At 48.6% G+C, this 19,360-nt stretch overlaps 1 non-coding gene across 1 annotated transcript; it reads right to left on the bottom strand.

Annotated features, from left to right (window-relative positions):
* Positions 1-17,765: 17,765 nt before the first annotated feature.
* LOC144825769 (U6 spliceosomal RNA) lies at positions 17,766-17,869 on the bottom strand. The gene has a single exon (XR_013609557.1). It is a non-coding gene; the product is annotated as a U6 spliceosomal RNA (small nuclear RNA).
* Between the last annotated feature and the right edge of the window lie 1,491 nt (positions 17,870-19,360).

The following is a 19,360-nucleotide window of genomic DNA, read 5'->3' as shown; positions in this document are numbered from 1 at the left end:
ATGACTCACAACACAAGTCATCACAACGTGTGCCATTACAACGCGGTTGATACAACGACCGCGTTGTTACCACGCCAAGCCATTACTACACAAGTCATTACATTGATTTGCAGTAGATGGCGCGCTCACATTAGAAATGTATAATTTACTATTCCAACTCAGGCCTACGTAACAGTAGGGAAGGTGTTGGAATAGTAAACTATACTATTTCTAATGTATTTCAGCTGTCTGCGCTGCTGGAACACCTTCAGCACCGCCAAGACCACGCACCCAGCACAACGTACCTGCAAGAACACAACCGAACCGAAGACCGTGCAATGCATCCTCCTCAACGTCCGATCTCTCCACAAATACGCCACCGAAATCTGGGACCTCCTAGACAGCACCACCCCGGACGTATGGGTAATGATCCAGACAGTACAGAACCTGCCCTCCTGGCGGTTACAGAACCGTTACTGACAGTGCTGAATGAAGGTAATACCACGGCATTTGTGTTGCTTGACCTCAGCGCAGCCTTGGCACTGTCTCCCACAGAATATTACTTCAACGGCTGGGGGAAATTGGTGTCAAGGGCAAGGCTCTAGCCTGGTTGGCATCTTTTCTGGCCAAACGCACTTTTCAAATCCATGCTCCCCCCTATCGTTCCAGCGTCTGTCCCTTCAGCTGTGGTGTTCCGCAGGGCTCTGCCTTAGCTCCACGCTGTTTAACGTTTATGTCCAACCACAGGCCCTTTTAGCAAAAGCACAGAACATGAAGCTGGTATCATATGCTGATGATACCCAGCTGCTTTTTACCTTCTCTAACAACATCAACCAGGACCAAGCACAATTCCAAGAGGACCTTCTGGCCATTGCAGACTGGATGGCAGACAACTGTCTGCAATTGAACTCCACCAAGTCTGAGGTGCTCTTGGTGGGTCGGAATACCCACCTATGGGACAACCAATGGTGGCCGAAGGCCTTAGATGCCTCTCCACAACCTAAATTGGCAGTTACGTATCATGGGGTCTTGTTGGACAAATGCCCTTTCACTTGAAAATCATGCGAAAAAAGTGTCAGGAACTTCTTTTGGCCTCCTACGCGGTGTGAAACCCATTCTGAGCTTCTTTGATGCACCTATTTGCCAAACGATTGTTCAAGCAATTGTACTGTCCTGGATTATTGTAATGGGCTCCTACTTGGAGTCAATAAAACTGTCACCAAAAGACTCCAATGGGTTCAGAATGCGGCAGCTCGCAATCTTTTTGCCCTTCTGAAACACTGCCACACCTCCCACCTTCTCCGCCATTTGCACTGGCTGCCGATTGAACAGAGAGTTCAGCTTAAGACTCTCTGTATTATGCATAAGATCCTGCAGGGCCAAGCCCCTCAAATTCTGCAAGGGCTATGCTCTCCATATGTCCCAGGGTTGGGCTCTGCGCTCGGCCGATAGGCATTTGGCCAGTATCCCAAGAGTGCGCAGACAAAGAACAGGTGGACGCTCTTTTAAAGCTTTGGCCCCCGCCTTGCGGAATGCCTCCCCCCTTGCTGTGCGGAGCACACAAGATCATTGGGCCTTCAGGAAAACAACGAAAACGTGGCTATTCTCCTCCATTTAGTTCTGCATGTCCGCTTCTCCGTGGTCGGCTATCGCTGGGACGCCCCGATGTTGGGGCAGCCATGCGCTTTATAAATTTGCTTAACATAACGTAGCATTTTTCACCGAAACCTGGACCAATGCCACCTCAGGCTGGACTTTGCCATCGCCATTCCCCAAGGATACAAGATCTCCAGGAAGGACCGCCCCACCCGCCCAGAAGAAGGAATTGCCATCATACACAAATCGACCCTCCACCTGAGCACACTCCCCGACGAGCCCACAGACCATATGGAACACCTTTCCTTCAAGATACTGGCCACCCTCCAAGGAACCCTCACCTACCGACTCCCTGGACCCCGCAGACCTTTTCCCAACTCCATCACGGACATCATCTCCCCGCACACCATCGCGTCCACCAACTACACCCTGCTGGGAGACCTCAACTTCCATATCGACAACCAACTGGACTCCAGCACTGCATCCCTCTTAGTCATCCTCCACAACTTCGTACTCCGCCAGATCTTGACCGAACCCATGCACTCAGCAGGACACACCCTCGACCCTCTCTTCACAACAGGAAACTCAATCACCTTCAGCCACACCACCGAACTCCCATGGACTGACCATCGATGCGTCCACATCACCTTCACAACACCCACCATCCACAAACACCAGCATCTGCTCCAACGAAGAAACTGGACCAGAATCACTGACGACCAGCTAACCTCCTCACTTAGCAACTCCACCCCACCCACCACGGAAAACGACCAGCCCAACACCACAGCCCAAACCCTGCACAGATGGATCTCCAACATCGCCAACACCATAGCCCCCCTCAAAAAAAAACAACACCCATGCCAAGAAAGCCAGATGCTTTACCACCAAACTTCGAGAGTCCAGACGTACTTGCCCCTGCCTCGAAAATGCCTGGAGGAACACCAAACCCACAGAAGCCCACAACAACTTCAGATCCGCTACCTACACCCACCACCAACTCATCCAAGAAACGAGAAAAAAAGCGATTGAAGACAGAATCTCCCCTCATGCACACAATAGCAAAGAACTCTTCAACATCATCAAGGAGTTTGCCCAACCCACCAGCGAGTCCACCGATATCCCTACCTCACAAGACCCCTGCGACAAACTCAGCACCTTTTTCCACCACAAAATCAAGAGCATCTACGACAACTTCGACAAAGACAATCAACACACTGACCCCTCACCGACCACCCCGACACCCTGAAGCCAACGATCAACAACTGGACAGCCCTCACCACCTAAAAACACTCTGAAGAAGATTAAATCAATCCACTCTGGAGCCCCCATGGACCGCTGCCCCCACCACATCTTCAACAGAGCCACCAACACCATTGCACCCATGCTCTGCTACACCATCAATGGCTCACTGGTGACCGCCTCTTTCCCCAACGACTGGAAACACGCCGAGGTCAACCCCCTCCTGAAGAAACCCTCGGCGGACCCAGACCCATCTCCCTGCTCCCGTTCCCAGCGAAAGTCATAGAGAAAGCCATCAACAACCAACTCACCACATTCATCGAAGAGCATAACATCCTCGACTCCTCTCAATCCGGCTTCAGAAAAAAACACAGTACGGAAACCGCCCTCCTCGCCGCAACAGACGACATCCGCACGTTACTGGACAAAGGAGAAACAGCAGCCCTCATCCTCCTCGGCCTCACTGTGGCATTCAACACATTCTCTCACTGCACCCTAATATGCAGACTCCACGACACAGGGATCCAAGACAAGGCCCTCAAATGGATCCGCTCCTTCCTCTCCGGCAGAACGCAGCGGGTCAGACTCCCCCTTTCCTCTCGGACACTTCACCTACCACCTGCCATGTCCCCCAGGGCTCTTCCCTCAGCCCGACGCTCTTCAACATCTACATGGCTCCACACGCCCCCATCGTCAGAACCTACAGACTCAACATTGTGTCATATGCGGATGACACCCAACTCATCCTCTCCCTATCCAACTAACCCAACACTCCCAGACACAACTTACGAGAAGGCATGGATGAAAAATGGATGAAAACCAGCTGCTACAACTAAACACCAACAAAACAGAAGTACTCATCATAGACCCAAACCCCGATGCCTGGAACGACACCTGGTGGCCCTCCACCCTCGGAAGCCCGCCCACCCCCACGGACCAAACATGCAACCTGGGAATCATCCTGGACTCAGAGCTAAAAATGGACCACCAGTTTAACTCTGTATCGTCCTCCTACTTCCACACCCTGAGCCTCCTACGCAAGGCCTTCAAATGGATCACTCTCGAACACAGAAAGACTCTCACTCACGCCCTGGTCACTAGCAGACTCGACTACGGTAACACACTCTTCGCCAGAATAAACAAAAACCTCACCCGCAAGCTACAGAACATCCAAAACGCCGGCGCAAGACTGGTCCTCAACCTACCAGGACACTGCCACATCTCCCAGCACCCGCGCACACTCCACTGGCTCCCCATCGAAGCTAGAATCACCTTCAAGATGCTCACAAGGCCCTCCGCAACACCGGACCAGCATACCTGAACAGCCGACTCAAATTTCACGCACCCCAAAGGACCCTACGATCAGCTCAGCTCTCCTACGCAGTGGTCCCCCAAGCCAGAAATACGAGATCGGGAGGCCACTCCTTCTCCTTCCTCGCGGCCAGAGCCTGGAACAACCTTCTGCTCCACCTCAGACAGACATCGCACCCCATCTTCGCAAGAAATGTCAAAACCTGGCTCTTCGACAGACCCCCTCCTTCTGGATTTTCTGAAAGTAGTCTCTTGAATTTTCTTATCCCTTGTACATCTTACTAATTGATCCCTTATAAGAGATTCAGTAAGTGTGCCAAAATCACAGGTAGATGACAAACCTCTTAGAGCTGCAATGTAATTACTCAGTTTTTCATTCTTCTTAATCTGGAAAAGAATTTGACGCTCTAATACCACATTTAGCTTTTCACCAAATTCCTTCTCTAATTTTTTAAAAGTGTTTTGGTATAGATCTAGCTGTAAATCTCCCCGTGCATCCTTTCCTCTTTCCTGTATTTCTGTGTTCACATCTAGTAGATCATCAAATATTTCCCTTGCATATTTCCCTAAATTGTGTAGAAGAGTGTGCTGCATATGCACTGAGGAAAATCTATCACTTCCAATGGCAATTAAATAAGACTCAAAAAGTTTTATCCATCTTTTGCATGCAACAAGTGTTTCACCTACATCATTTAAAAAGAAGGCAGTTGAGAAATTGCAAATGAAGCCATAGTAAGTGGTACATATTTCAACTCACTCAGAGAACACAAATAAAAAAAACAGGGAAATAATAAAGAAGAAAGAGATTACACTTCACTAAGCATACAAAGTACCAGATTAAGAATCAATTACCTGAACATAGAAATGTATTTATTTATTTCCATTTATAGAGCACATGGTTACACCAACCGCGTGTCCCCGCGCTGAGACTGAGCAAGGTTCTGAGGTGAGAGAAAAAAAACGTCTGCTGCTACAGAAATCGGTCTACATATGATGATCTTTCCTATTCGTCCTTTTTATCAAACAGCCACGTCTTTAGATGTTTGCGGAATTAAATGCCTGAGTTGGGTGGGAGGGGCGAGGGCGGTGGGATGTTGATACATTTTTTATACAGATATATGGATGAGATAATGATTTGATGTTAAAGGCGAAATGTATATTCAAAATGCCAATAAAAACCTTTTTTTTTTTAAAAGACATTAAATGTAGCTATACACATACAGTAAATTCCACCAAAGTACACTTTTGGAAAAAAACTAGAAAATAATAAAGGTAGTATAAAAAGGAAAGAGAACAAGGGATAATAAAAGCTAGAAAAGGAAGGAAACAATATGAAAACTCATACACTATAGAATTTTCCCTAGAATATAATACATTGGTAACTGAAACACTGTTGAAGGCTAAAAAAATATAAGCAAAAGTTACATCAACAGGAAACGATGGCTGGAAAGCTGAAACAATTCAAATGATCAAGGAGCTTGTATTCAGAAGGAACTTCTAGAAGATCTTGACAGTCCAAGGCGTATGACAGGGACCGCTTAGAACGTCGATGAGAAAATCTTACAAGCGGAGAATACACAGGAAACAAAACTCCAGCAAGGCTGCCAGCAACTCCCAAAATGTGACCAACGTAAAGTGAGGCAGGTCTTTCAGGTGGCAGGAAAGTTCTTCAAAGCACTCCACAATGTGAGGTAGACGTCTAGGTTAAGACTTTGTTCCGAAGAGGATGATGACAGACTTACTGCACGTAAGGTGGTGTCGCAACTACAGACTGTGGTGTCTAGCCCGGGGCTGCACTCGGCGGGCTCTAATAGAGGAATAGACCGTGCGTGGGGGCAGGAGCGCGCAAGGAACACACCGCAGACCACACTAGTGCCCAGGTCGGAAGTTGCGACCTCAAGCGGCCACCCCCCTTTTATTTTAACCCCGCAGGCCACGCCTGGCCTGCGGATGTGGTGGGGTATACAGAGTTGGCTACTAGACTGCCAACTGTTACATCCCTATCCAACTCAGTCCTTTTATTCAACGTTTCTTTTGAACATGAGCACAAAGTCTTAAACATGTCACATAGGCTCAATACTTGCATGAACCTCAGCCAGCGATACCCAGGCATTGTCAGCAGGCATAGTTCTTCAGGCGTTGGCTCGGGTGGGGGTTCAGCCTCAGGCTGTATCTTTGGGACACGGTGCGCCCAGTACCAGTCCCAGGCCGGGGGGTCTTCAGAGCGAACCACCTGCTGAGGTGAGAAGCTTACTTCTGAGGTCTCACCGGCTCCGCTACTTACCGGCTCTTCCTCCCCGCTTTCGGGCGAGGCGGCCACCATGGAAGTGGCTGGGGTACCTGAGGTTTCCTGGGGATGTTCTGACGGGACCTCCTTGAACCACGAGACGTTTCTGGACACTTCTTCTTCTCCTCTCCGCGCCGTTACCATGGTGCTGTGGTTAGCAGTGACTGTCCAGGTGCCTGGCTCATAGTTTGTCCGGAATTTTCCTCCTTGACGCCGATTTCGTAGGATAACTGTCGCTCCGGGGCCATCGTTCTTGGGGTGGCACGGAGGCGGATGCTTGCATCCTGGTTGTGTCTCGTCCTCCTCTCTTGCACTTCTTCGACCTCCAGCCGAGGCGACAACCACCCCGGGCAGGTACGGAATAGGTCTCGGCGGAGTCCATAAAGCATGAGGGCCCAGGGATTCCTCCGGGTGGTACAATGAGATGTGCTTCGGTATTCCCTTAGGAATTCATGGAGTCTCTGTTCCGGGTCTGCTTGCTCCACGACTGCTATGCGGTACATCTTGTTCAAAGTGCGCATGAAACGTTCAATGTCCCCGTTGTCTTGGGGCCACTGAGGGGTGATCCGGCGGTGAGATATGCCCTGCTGCTTGAGGAACATGGCAAACTTGGACCCTTGGAATGGCGGACCATTGTCACTGCGTACTTCGTGGGAAAAACCAAACATGGCAAAGATCTTCTCCAGCACTGATCCGTCATGGTTGAAGGCTGTGGGTGTGACGGGTTCTACTATGGGGTACTTTGAGTAAGCGTCTATGACCACAAGCGTGTGTCCACCTCCTGGGAAGCTCCCAAAGTCTATTCTTACTTTGGACCACGGAGTGGTGCAGGCTTCCTCATTGATAACTGGGACCGGTCTCTCAGGGCCACTTGTCAGCTGGCATAACGAGAAGCATCTAGCGTACTCCTCCACCATTTATTTATTTATTTATTAAGCAATTTGTATTGCGCAGACTAAACCCGAAGGTATCAAGGCGCCTATCAAAATCAATAAACAGAAAATATACAGAATATAGAATGCCACTAATGCAGAATGCCACTAGGGGTATGCAAGTATGAAAAGATGAGTTTTGAGCGCAGATCTAAAAGTTTGCAGAGAAGGGCTAGATTTTACTTCGAGAGGGAGGGCATTCCACCACTTGGGTGCCAAAAAGGAAAAGGCCTTACCTCCCCATCTTACTTTTCTGACACGAGGTACAGAGAGGAGGAGTTTGTGACCGGAACGAAGATTTCTACTAGGGTTGTGCCGAGAAAGAATGGATCCCATACTTGTAAGGTTGGGTTTAGCAAGAGCTTTATACACCAGGCACAAGGATTTAAAACGGATCCGGTATTCAACGGGGAGCCAGTGCAGTTGTTTTCGGGCTTCAGTGGCCATGTCTTCTAATTCTTGAAAACAGACTTTCTCTCGCATTCGTGCTTTCATTTTGGTTACCCCTTGGTGTCCTCCATGGGCTAATTGGACTGCCCGATGTTTGAGACTCTGCGGGATTACCAGTCTGGACCCTCTCAGCAGGATACCTTCGCTGGTGGCGCTGAGCTCGTGGCATACCCGCCACAACTTTGTCAGGGTGTCATGATCATCCTGGGTCCACGAGTTGGCCATAGCGGAGGTAATCTGTCCATGACCCTTCCTCCACGGCACACAATGTCCTGGTGTAGGCGGAGTCAGTGGCAGCAGCTTCCCTCACCTCGTCGAGGGACATGCTCTGGGGGCATGCTGCAAGAGATATCAGACGGGCATATTGTTCGACGTCATCGGCTTCTTCTTGCTTCTCCGACCAAACGGGGTGTCTCGAGAGGAAGTCAGCCTTGTTCTTGGATCCTGGGCGATACACCACCTCCATTTCATATGGTTGCAGCTGAACAGCCCAGCGCTCAATGCACGGAGGTGGGTGGGGTGCCGTTCCTTTAAAGAGAGGGACAAGAGGCTGGTGGTCGGTAACCATGGTGAATGGTTGCCCTTTGAGGTACAGATGGAAGTGGTTGCAGGCCCACTTGATGGCAAGAGCTTCGCGCTCAATCTGAGCGTACCTTGTTTCTGTGGAGGTGAGGGACTTGCTGGCGAACTTTAGGGTGGCCCAGTGGCCCGGTTCGTGTTCTTGAGCCAAGACTGCTCCAAGCCCTACGGGGCTCGCGTCGACCAGTACTTCCGTTCGCTTGGCAGGATCAAAGTAGGCCAGTGTAGCTTCTTCTAGGAGGGCAACCTTCATCCCTTGGAAGGCCTCTTCTTCCTTTGGGCCCCAGTGCCAGGTTGCATCCACTTTCGTAAGTGCACGCAGCGACTCTGCCCGGGTGGCTAGACCTGGTATGAACCTTCTGCAGTACATTGCCATCCCTAAGAAGCCCCTTACTTCTGTCGGTGTTGTCGGTGCGGGGGCATCCTTGATCGCCTGCGACTTCCTTGGGTCCACTTGAATGCCTTCTTGGTTGAAGACATAACCGAAGAATTTGAGGGATGGTTGGAAAAACTGGCATTTGTCCTTATGCAATGTTGCTCCATATTCGCTGAGGCGTTTGAGGGTGTTGCAAAGGTGTTTATGGTGGTCAGCGGCCGTCGCTGAGTGGGTGAAAATGTCGTCGCTCATGTTTAACACTCCAGCAGCTCCCGTATGGTGTTCTGGAATACTTCAGCCGCTGAGGATATCCCAAAGTTCAGGCGCTTATATCTCCTCCGCCCTAGGTGGGTACTGAACGTGGTGATATACCTGCTTTCTTCAGACAGGGGCAGCTGGTGGTATCCGGCGTTCAAGTCAATCTTTGAGAACCACTTTGATCCATTAACATCTGCGATGATGTCATCCATTGTCGGTGTTATGTGTCGCTCTCTGCGGATGGCCTTGTTTGGGAGCCTCATGCCAATGCAGAGGCGTATGGCTCCAGGCTGTTTCGGCTTTTCGGCGATGACCATCGGGGATATCCACAGTGTGGGGCCCGATACCTTTTCGATGACTCCTTGTTCTTCTAGTGCTTCTAGCTCCTTCTCCACCAGTGGCCGTAGGTAGAAAGGGACTCTTCTGTGCCGCAAAGCGACCGGGGAGACTAACTTGTCTATGTGAAGCTTGATTGGATCACACTTGATGCACCCTAGCCCTTTGAAGAGCAACGCTGCTCCTCAACCACACTGGCTCTGAGAGAACTGCATTGGTTACCAGTGATGGAACGTATTCGTTTCAAATCCCTATGCCTGGTTTTTAAAGCAATACATGAACTTGGCCCTGTTCCTATGAGGGAAAGGTTCTCTTGGTATCAACCTACAAGGCAGCTCCGATCCTCCAGTGCCGGGCTTCTCACGGTGCCTAGATTTAAACGTTCCAGGCTAGGAGGAAGGGCATTCAGTGTGGCCGGCGCACGACTGTGGAATGGACTTCCCCAGAGTCTTAGATAGATCAGCGCCTTGTTAGAGTTTCGCAGGAACCTGAAGACCTGGCTTTTTCCTAGGGCCTAGTCTGAGTACTCTCTCCATGTTCTACCAGTTGCGGCCTATTCCATTGTGGTTCGGTTTTTAGTCTGAACCGCCAGGATACCCGTGGGGTGACAGATTGCGCTATATAAGCTCTAAATCAATCAATCAATCAAGAGTTCAGGGAATTGGTTGAGTGGTTCTTCTACTTGGTACGTCTGGATCCTTCTGGCTAATGAGATGAGCCTGAGATCTTCTGCGGTGTGACTGCTCAGGAGGGTGTCCGCTTCTCTGTCAATGACATGGATTGTTGCCATTACCTCAAGGTCATCTGCTTTAATGGGTATTGATATCTTCCCTTTTAATGGGAGGGGCGTGTCAGCTCCGTATGCATAGATCCGGGTTTTTGACTGCATCACGGGGGGGGGGGGGGCGAGGACGTAGGCGTCGCTATTGTTGGAGCCCCATGACGTTCACTGTCGCTCCCGTGTCCATGACTGCTTTCAATTTAGTACCAGCAACGTGAACCATGCATGTTGGTTGTGGCCAGCGGCGTTGCTTAAGTTCTCTTGCAAAAGATACCAGGTATACCTCTTCTTCATCGTCGTCTGAGGAATCTTCTACTGCGGGCAGGTGTTTTGCGGGCTTTTTCTGCGTGTGTTCAGGTGACGCAGCGTCTGTCATTGACAATTGCCGAACGGCTCGCATTGGGGCTTCTGCCCGTGGAACTCTCGGTTCCTGTTGCGCCTTCTGCAGACCGATGCAAAATGATAGGTTATCCCACAGTTGGTGCAGGTTTTCCCTTGGACCGGACAGTCTTTGGCGGCATGTGGCTCATGGCCACAGTACCCGCACCTTGATCTCGAGGCGTCTCCCTTTGGTCCTCTGAATGTATCTCCTCTGGATTTCGGCCCACTCTGTCTTGATAAAGTCTGACTTCCCGTGGGGCTTGGTTAGGGCTTGATCCATCTCATTTGCTCTAGCTGCTGACAGGTCATGCGATCTTGCTAGGATCAGCATGTCTTCAAGCGTGATTCTTGGTTTTCGCAAGATGATTCCTCTTAAGGTTTTCTGATCTCTTTTGGCTGGTCCTCGTCGGTGCACGTGCTGGCAAGTTCTCAGAGATGTGCATAGAACATGTCCATATATTCTCCCTCCCTCTGGCGGGCTTGTCTGAGTTTGAAGACTTTGAAATCAGGGTTTAGTTGCGGATCAAAACGTCCATTTAGCGCTGTTACTGCTGCATCGTAGTCATCTGCCGCTCCTGTGTTGGGTAGATGCTTGTTGAAGAGCTTAAAAATCTAGTCCCGCGCATAGTGTAACAGCAAAGACCTCTTTACTGTGTTGTCCGTCTCTCTCGTCGCGACGAAGTAGTTGTTGAGACGTTCGATCCATATCTTCCAACGGGGGAGGCTGATGCGGAATCATTTAATTCACTGAAAGGAGGTAGGACTCCTGACGCTGCATGTTGGAATGGTATGCGGGCTGCGGCCTGGTCACCGTCTCCCATTGTGTCCAACGGTGGGTGCCCTTGACAGAACTCAGGCCGGTGGTCTGCCACGTGCTCCGGCAGGTTTTAGGGGAGAATAGCGCGGGCGTATCACGTTGTGCTTGGTCTTCCTACCAGTCTCTGCTCTAGGTGCTCTGTGGGCTGGTTCCCCCTCTTTCTCCTTGCTTGATCTTCTCTTTTTTTTGTCTTCTTCTTGCATCTACCAATGCTTGATGGCTTCAGACGAGGCTGGGAAGAACTGCAATCAGCCGGTCTAGCTGTGCAGGTGAGGCCTCGGGTAGCTCGACCTCCCGGCAGGGCCCAGAGCGTTGGTGCACGGCCGGGGCGGAGCCCGCTTAATCAGCCCGGCCAGGGCGTGCTTCTGAGAGGTGTCCGGTGGAGCCACGGACACCTGCGATGTGACCCGCATTAAACGCGGCCTCTGCCGAAGTGGCAGCGGGTCGCACACACTCTGCCAACGCTGGGCTGCCTTTTACACACGCGGTAAACAGCCGCATCGGAGCGCACAGGAGGCGGCTGCCTCACGGAGTAGCACGAGGTGCGAGCGAGGGTCGGGTCCCCTCCGCTCGTCGCCAGTGTGATGTCTAGCCCAGGGCTGCACTCGGCGGGCTCTAAAAGAGGGACAGGCCGTGCGCGGGAGCAGGAGCGCGCAAGGAACACACCACAGACCACACTAGTGCCCAGGTCGGAAGTGACGACCTCGGGCGGCCGCCCCCCATTTTATTTTAACCCCGCAGGCCACGCCTGGCCTGTGGATGTGGTGTGGTATACAGAGTTGGCTACTATACCGCCAACTGTTACACAGACGTTTTCCTTAGAGAGAGAAAGGTCTCCCTGGCAAAAACAACTCTGATAGAAAGAGCACAGGCTCTCCACCACAAAGTGAAACTACGATGAAAATACAGACCAGGGGAGAGGATTCCAAGCTGCACCCTGAGCAGTACGAAGCTCATCGCCAATTTGTTAAAATAATAATATTCACACAAGGAGAAGGAGAAGGTACGTTTTTTCTCACAGGAATCCTCTGACACACAATCCTTCGGGTGGCTCTCCACAACATTCTACCATGAACTTTTCCTGAAGGTTCTAAGAACGGAATATAACAATAGGAGAGAAAAGAGGGGTCAGTGGTGGTCTCTCCATTAGAGCGCAGCAACGCTGACCCCCTGCCACCACCAGCAAATGAATCAATAATAAAACAGGTTTTAAACAAGTTTTATTATCGTTTTATTGTAATCCCCTGGATCCGCCCGAGGAGTTTTGGGGGCGGGTCCAGGGGATGACACTGCTGGTGGGGGCCCTTCAATGCGCCTGAGGGTTTAGTTGGCCATCACAGGCCGGCCAAACCCTCTCGCACAGTGAAGCTCTCTCCAGCCCCAGCTGTGTTGCTGGGGCAGGAGAGAGCAGGCGCAGGCTCCCAATCTACCTGGGAGCGCAAGTTGCTGGAGCTCAGGCTAATCCTGACGCTGCTTTCATGCAGCATCAGGATTGGCCGCAGTGCAGTCTGGAAGCCTGTGCCCAGAGGGAGAACGGAGGAGCTCAATGCAGCAACGTTGTTCAGGTAAGTTTTTTAAAATATTATTTTGTCTTTTTTCTGTCCGCAAATCTACCCTCCCACCTTTCTCCTCCGGCACGGCCTGCCACTCCATAGGGATGGGCTGCTACTGGAGAGGGCACCTCTAGTTGAGCCACTTATATTCCTAGAGATACTGTCTGCAATTAAATATGTGTTCAGTAGTAAATCTCTTGGGAGTTACAGATTACCACAAAGTATTGTAACCAACCTGGTGGAAACTTTTTCAGGGAGCTCTGGGGAGGCAGGGGTTACTGGGATCAGACTGTATCAATCAGAGCTTTTTATCACTGGTGCCCAGGGGCTACTTGGACACAAAACTGGTCACCAAGTGCATCCATTTAGCATTTGGCTTTCAAGGTGGCAAAGTCGAGCAGGTCAAGGCTTACAGAGGGAAGTCGTGTGGGGTTAAAGATTTAGCACAGAATGAAAATCAAGTGAAAAATAATAACTCATTATTAAAGAAAAGTACTTTACTGCACACAGAAATAGATCACTGTACAGAGCTCAAAAGAGGGCAGTTATTCAGGTTGTAGTGACAGCAGAACCTTGTTTTTTGGCACTATGCATGTGAATCTTATATTGTTTTGCCAGGATAATGCAATTTACTATGTGAATTGCAGTCCCAACAAGATGTTCAATCATATCCCACTCAAGTGCACCTACTCTTCCCTCAGAAAAGAAAGTTTATTTCTCTGTCCCTGTTTTAGAGTTTGTAAAGTTGTCCCACAGGCACTGCAAGTGAGCGTCGCTGCCACCAGGGCTGACTTGGCTTCAGTGATGAGCACCAGACAAGGTCCTCCAAGCAGCAATGCTTTCTTTGTGGCTCTCATCCAGCTAATGAAGTTTGAGCTTAACATTGGCATGCCACCCGTAACCTAAGGTAAGTCATAACAGCACCAGCATAAGTTAGTCGTTAGTGCATAAGTGGGTTAGACCTCACGGTCGTAGGGATCTTGCTGCTTTAGTCTTCCCCAGGCCCAATCTAAAACCCTTTCCCAAACAAGCCGGTGCCCACCCCGAGTTACAGCAGTGGCGCTCCTCACATGTCCTTGGACTGCTCTTTGGCACATGGAGTATTCCAAGTCTAACCTCATCGACAGTTACGAATTTCAGAGCGCTTTGGTACTTCTTGGTGCTAAACCTCAGAACAACTTCAGCCGCAGGAATCAATGCCCCTTTAAAGGGAGAAACATCAGGGCCTCCGGACCTCACTCTCGGCTTCTCAATGGTGGTTACACCCGGAGTTGCAGTGCTGGCATCACATCACACTGCGGGAGCTCCTCACAGTCTCTGTTCCTTTCAAGTGGTGTCTTCTTCATGCTGGGACACCTCCAGTGGTCCTCTTGAGCAGAAAGTCCGCTTTCTCCCTCAAAGTAGAATGCAGGCAGCACCTCCTCGCAAATTCTTTCAGTTTCCTCAAGCTACTTATCCAGAACTTCGTAAGGGGAGTTTTCCATCAATACCCCAATCCTGGAGCTCAAAGGAATCTCCTACTAGCCACTGGTGTCATGAAATCTTGGCAAACTGACTGCATGATTCTGCATTATATTTATACCAAGGTTGCAGTTCTTGAACCTTCCAGCAGTTCAGTTATTTGGCCAATCCTGGGAAGTTCTATATTTTAGTGAATTCTACAGAGACTGGTGCAGTCATGGTCTTTTTGACAAGTGTGAGCAGAAAGTCAGGAGAGCTGGAAATCTCCTTTTAGGAAGAACCCAAAGCAAGAGCACAAATGAAAGGGAAGCTAACCAGCTTAACTACCTGTTAACCTGACGGTTTAGCCTCTCGTAGGCCACACTGGGTCAGTAAAGTGCAGCGGGAAGTCCTCTCTTAATTTTAAATGACTGGACTAATGAAAGAGATCCCTGGAATGGGGCACAGCCATGCAATATACATCTACGTCTGTGGTTCTCCCTCTATGCCTCTGTTTTAAGTACCACACAGAGTATGTCTGATACAACATGAAACCCATTGTGACTATAGCCACATGCACTGTCTCGCTCTCCACATGCATTCTACATACATAGGCAAAGTGCCCACATACATCTACATTCCTGTAATACACATACCTGCAACATCCATTTCCCTTATGGCTGAGCGAAGGACCTAGTTATAGGGACTGCACATTCTCTAGAGCCCTGCAGGAAACTTTTCTCTTTCCAACAACCCCTCTGACTAAAAAATACAGACACTGAAATAATGGCAAACATTATTTTGACAATACGCCCCTCTTATAGTTTCTCTAGTTTCACCTGATCAGTCTAGATTTATTCCTAGCCGATCAATAGTGAACAATCTTTTTACCATCTTTACCTTGCTACATCATCATATGTGGCCTGATTTGAAGGCTACAGCAGTTTTCTTGGATGCTGAAAGGGCATTTGATTCTATGTAATAAATGTTTCTGCATAGTGTGATTTGGTGGATGGAGTGAAGGGGTATTAAATTGGATATCGCTATTATATGTGTCACTCCAATTTAGCGTTAGGGTGAAAAATCTGATGCCTGATGTCACAGCCCATCATAATCTCAGGAGAAACACATCATGGATGCTCCTCATCACCTCTGCTATCTGTGATTACATTAGAGCCTCTGGTGTTCATTTTCAAGGAATGTCATACATACAGTCACTTACTATTTTGCTATATCTTTAATCAGATCACATGATATTATGTATTGGAGAATCAGAGTAGAAGTTGGCCCCGATAGAGAGGGAGATTATTAGATTTGGAAGAATATCTGGACTGAGCAACTGGAACAAATCAGAGGTATTTGACTGACAATTGGAACCACCCAATTTGATACAGAATGGCCAGTATAATGGAGATATACATCCATGAACTTGCTAGGGATACATATACATTGGGAAGGAGAAGTGATAATGAGGTAAAATGACAGCTCTGTGATACATAAATTAAAAGAATCAGTGGAGCATTGGATTACACTGCCATTGTCTGTACGGAGCACATGGCACTCATTAAATGGTGGTTTTAACCAAATTAGTATATGTTTTCAATTCCACTACCTCTGACCCAAGGCTTCTTTGGACAGCTTTAGACATTGCTGACAAGACTGGAGTGAGCAGGTAAACAGCCGTGCTTGATGGTAACTGACCTTGTACTTTACTTCCATGTTGCCCAAGTGCACACTTCTCATTTTTGGTACCATGCGAGAACACCGGTGCCTCATAGCAAGGCTGAGAAGGAGACAGTAGACCCCAGTCCTCTAGACACATTCTTAGCGACTCCACTCCCAAGACCTCAAAAGAGTACAAATGCAGTGGCCTGCATTAACTGGAGCTGTGATTCTATATTTATTATAACATCCTATAATAAACAGCCATGGCATACCACTCTCCTCTGAACCTGGAGCACAGCTTCTGCTGCGTAGATTAAAGTTCACCCATAAGGGGAACTTGCGGCAAAAGGGATTTATTTTCATCTACCTCTCAATTTAAAGTTAGGTAATACAAACGCACTTGACATTTCTTCATATTTTCGGCTTCACAGTAGATTGCAGGTGATCCCCATGATGAGCCACACAATTGCATGGTTTTTACACAGCTGACTACCATTTCTAATTTACAGCATCTAATTTCTTGTGTTGATAGGGAAGTGATAGGGGAACAAAATTGTTGCAGTGCCCAGCCCAGAAGTCTCTGGTATTCGGATCTGGGGCCCCCACTAACAGATTGGCAAAGGTGCTAGTGCTGTATGCAAACAAAAAATGTCTCATTAAATAGCAAGTATAGACTATTTCTGTATACATTCCTCCACAGGCTCTGCTATATAGCTGTGAAATTGAACTCATTCGGCCTGGAGGTTGACACAAAGTGCATGTGGTGTCATGATCCAGGCGCCAATTATATACACATGGCATAGTTGTGCCCTTCCCCTGCAACAAACTGAAAAGCTATTTTTTCATTTTTTGAAGTATTATGTGCAGTGTGCTGGAACCCTCCCCACTCAGCATTATTATGATAGGTCAAGGATCTCATATCTTTGGTTCGTATTTGGTGATGGGCTGCTGCTATAAAAAAAAAAAGAAGGGTGATTATGAGGTGTGATTGTGAATCACTGCCAAGTACTAATGAATGGATAAACAATGGATAATGGAGACATTACATATAGATGTATAAAACATGCTGGAAAAATTGTTGATGACACTATTTACAGTTGGAAAATGTTTGTGCATTAGCATGACAAATGATACACCGCTGTATGCTTACTTGGATGTAATGAGCCAACTAAACATTAAAGCATGTAAGAGTAAAAAAAAGGTGTGCATGGTTTATGGCACTACTCATGACATGGTTTAGCCGGGGAGCCAAGAATATGATGGGTCCTTGATCACTTATAGGTTTCTCATTTCTGTTGATTCTGTTGGTGGGGGCTCCAAGTTCCTTAGGCCAGATTGATGGAGGATGGTAGCTCTATTAAATGCTGTCTAAAGAGAAAAGAGGGCCTGTGAGGAGTATATATACCAGGTGGCGAATCTAGGGGATATAAATCAGAACACAAACAATAACTGCCTACCCCAAATCACTAACCCCTTTTATCCCAAGGATGTAATGATTACATACTCGGCAGCAGAGCTGCTGTGCCGAGGACGTAGCGATTACATGCTGGTTCTGGCCCACGGGGGAAACGCTGGTGCCCCCGTGGGCCGCCCACCTACATGCCTCCAATGGGGATGGCATTACAAAATAAAGGGGTTATCCCAGAAGCGTCACTAGGACCTGGGTAAGGTACAATACAGGAAAAAAAGGTCCTAGTGGACACAAATTTTTAAGAGAGAACATATATACGTCAACATCACCTGTTTAAGTAAATAACAAAGAATAATAATCCTCTTAACCACATTCAAAATATGGAACTCTCACGACTTTGCGTGTCATCCTTACGCAGGCGCCATGCTAATCTTCTCTGTATCGTTCCAATTTTAGCATATATGCCGCCGAAGCGCACATGGCAGCGAAATCGCTTCCCCTGCCACCCCCTTTGGCAATTGGATGATGTTGGCACGCTCACGGCGCACCAGAGTTATCATAGGCTGCCGGGAACACGTTTGCTTCCAGCACGTCCACAGATAAGACGTGTTTCAGGTACGTCCTTCTCTCGGGGTGAGGGGGTTCTTTGGGGAAAACAGACACAGGGGGAAAGGAAAGAGTTTTTCCTTTCCCTTGTGCCTGTTTTGAATGGATTCCTGCTCCATGATCGTGGATTAGGCCCGCAATCTTGGAGCCGGAATCTAACTACTGGACCACCGGGGATTTGTTTCTTTATTGTTGGGGGAGCGACCCCTTAGGCAAGGGTCGCTCCTCTGGGGGCAAGTGTAGCCATGTTTTGCACCCCCTCGGGGGCAGATCTGGCCTTTTTTTTAGGCTGATCTAGCATTTGGGGTGTCGAAACCCACTATAAGCCAGGGATTCATTGTTTCATAATTACAAACAGCAATCCCTTTAGATGGGATCGCTCCCCTTTTGAGGAATGAATGTTTTGGTCATATCAATTTAGCCTTATATTTGTAGGCCCATCTGCCCCAAGAGACCACCAGGGATTTTTTTGTATGTAGTTATAAATGTTTGGGTAGTGACCCCTTGGGCAAGGGTCACTCCCCTTTTGGGGATGAATGTTTTAGCCATATCTGCCCCCCTTGGTGGCAGATCGGCCGTATATTTTTAGGCCTCTCTCAGAAGCCACTACACCACAAGGGATTTTTTTGTATGTAGTTATAAATGTTTTGGGGAGTAGCCCCTTGGGCAAGGGTAGCTCCCCTTTTGGGGATTAATGTTTTGGACATTTCTGCCCCCCTTGGGGACAGATTGGCCTTATATGTTTAGGCCCATCTGCCCCAAGGGGGGCAGAAGCCACTAGACCACCAGCGATTTTTTTGTATGTAGTTAAACATGTTTTGGGGAGTGGCCCCTTGGGCAAGTGTCACTCCCCCTTTAGGGTGAATGTTTTGGCTATTTTTGGCTTCCTTGGGGGCAGATTGGCATTATATTTTTAGACAAATCTTGCCCTAAGGAGAGCAGAAGTCATTATACCACCAGGGATTTTAATGTTTATGCCGCAAATTGTTTTGGGGAGAGGACCCTGGGCAAGGGTCGCTCCCCTTTTAGGGGGGAATATTTTGACTGTTTCTGCTTCCATTGGGGACAGATAGGCCTTGTGCTTTTTAGCCTGTGTGCCCCCAAGGGAGCAGAAGCCACTAGACCACCAGTGAAAGTTTGTGTGCTAAATGTAGTTTGGCTTATGGTCTGCATGTTTTGCTACTATTTGTGATTGTAACTTTTTTTCTCCTTTTCATTTTAGTGCATTTCTTTTGTTTTACTTTGGTGTAACTTGTGCTTGCGTTTCGGCACTAGCAGAGCTGCAGTTTGTGCAGTTGCAAGTCTTTGGTAAGGCATTTTTTTTATATTGTTTACTCCAAATGAGTATCAATGACCTGCATGA

The sequence above is a fragment of the Lissotriton helveticus genome, chromosome 3_1 (assembly GCF_964261635.1).
Source record: "Lissotriton helveticus chromosome 3_1, aLisHel1.1, whole genome shotgun sequence".
Classification (NCBI taxonomy): domain Eukaryota; kingdom Metazoa; phylum Chordata; class Amphibia; order Caudata; family Salamandridae; genus Lissotriton; species Lissotriton helveticus.
This window is presented reverse-complemented; position numbering and strand designations above follow the sequence as displayed.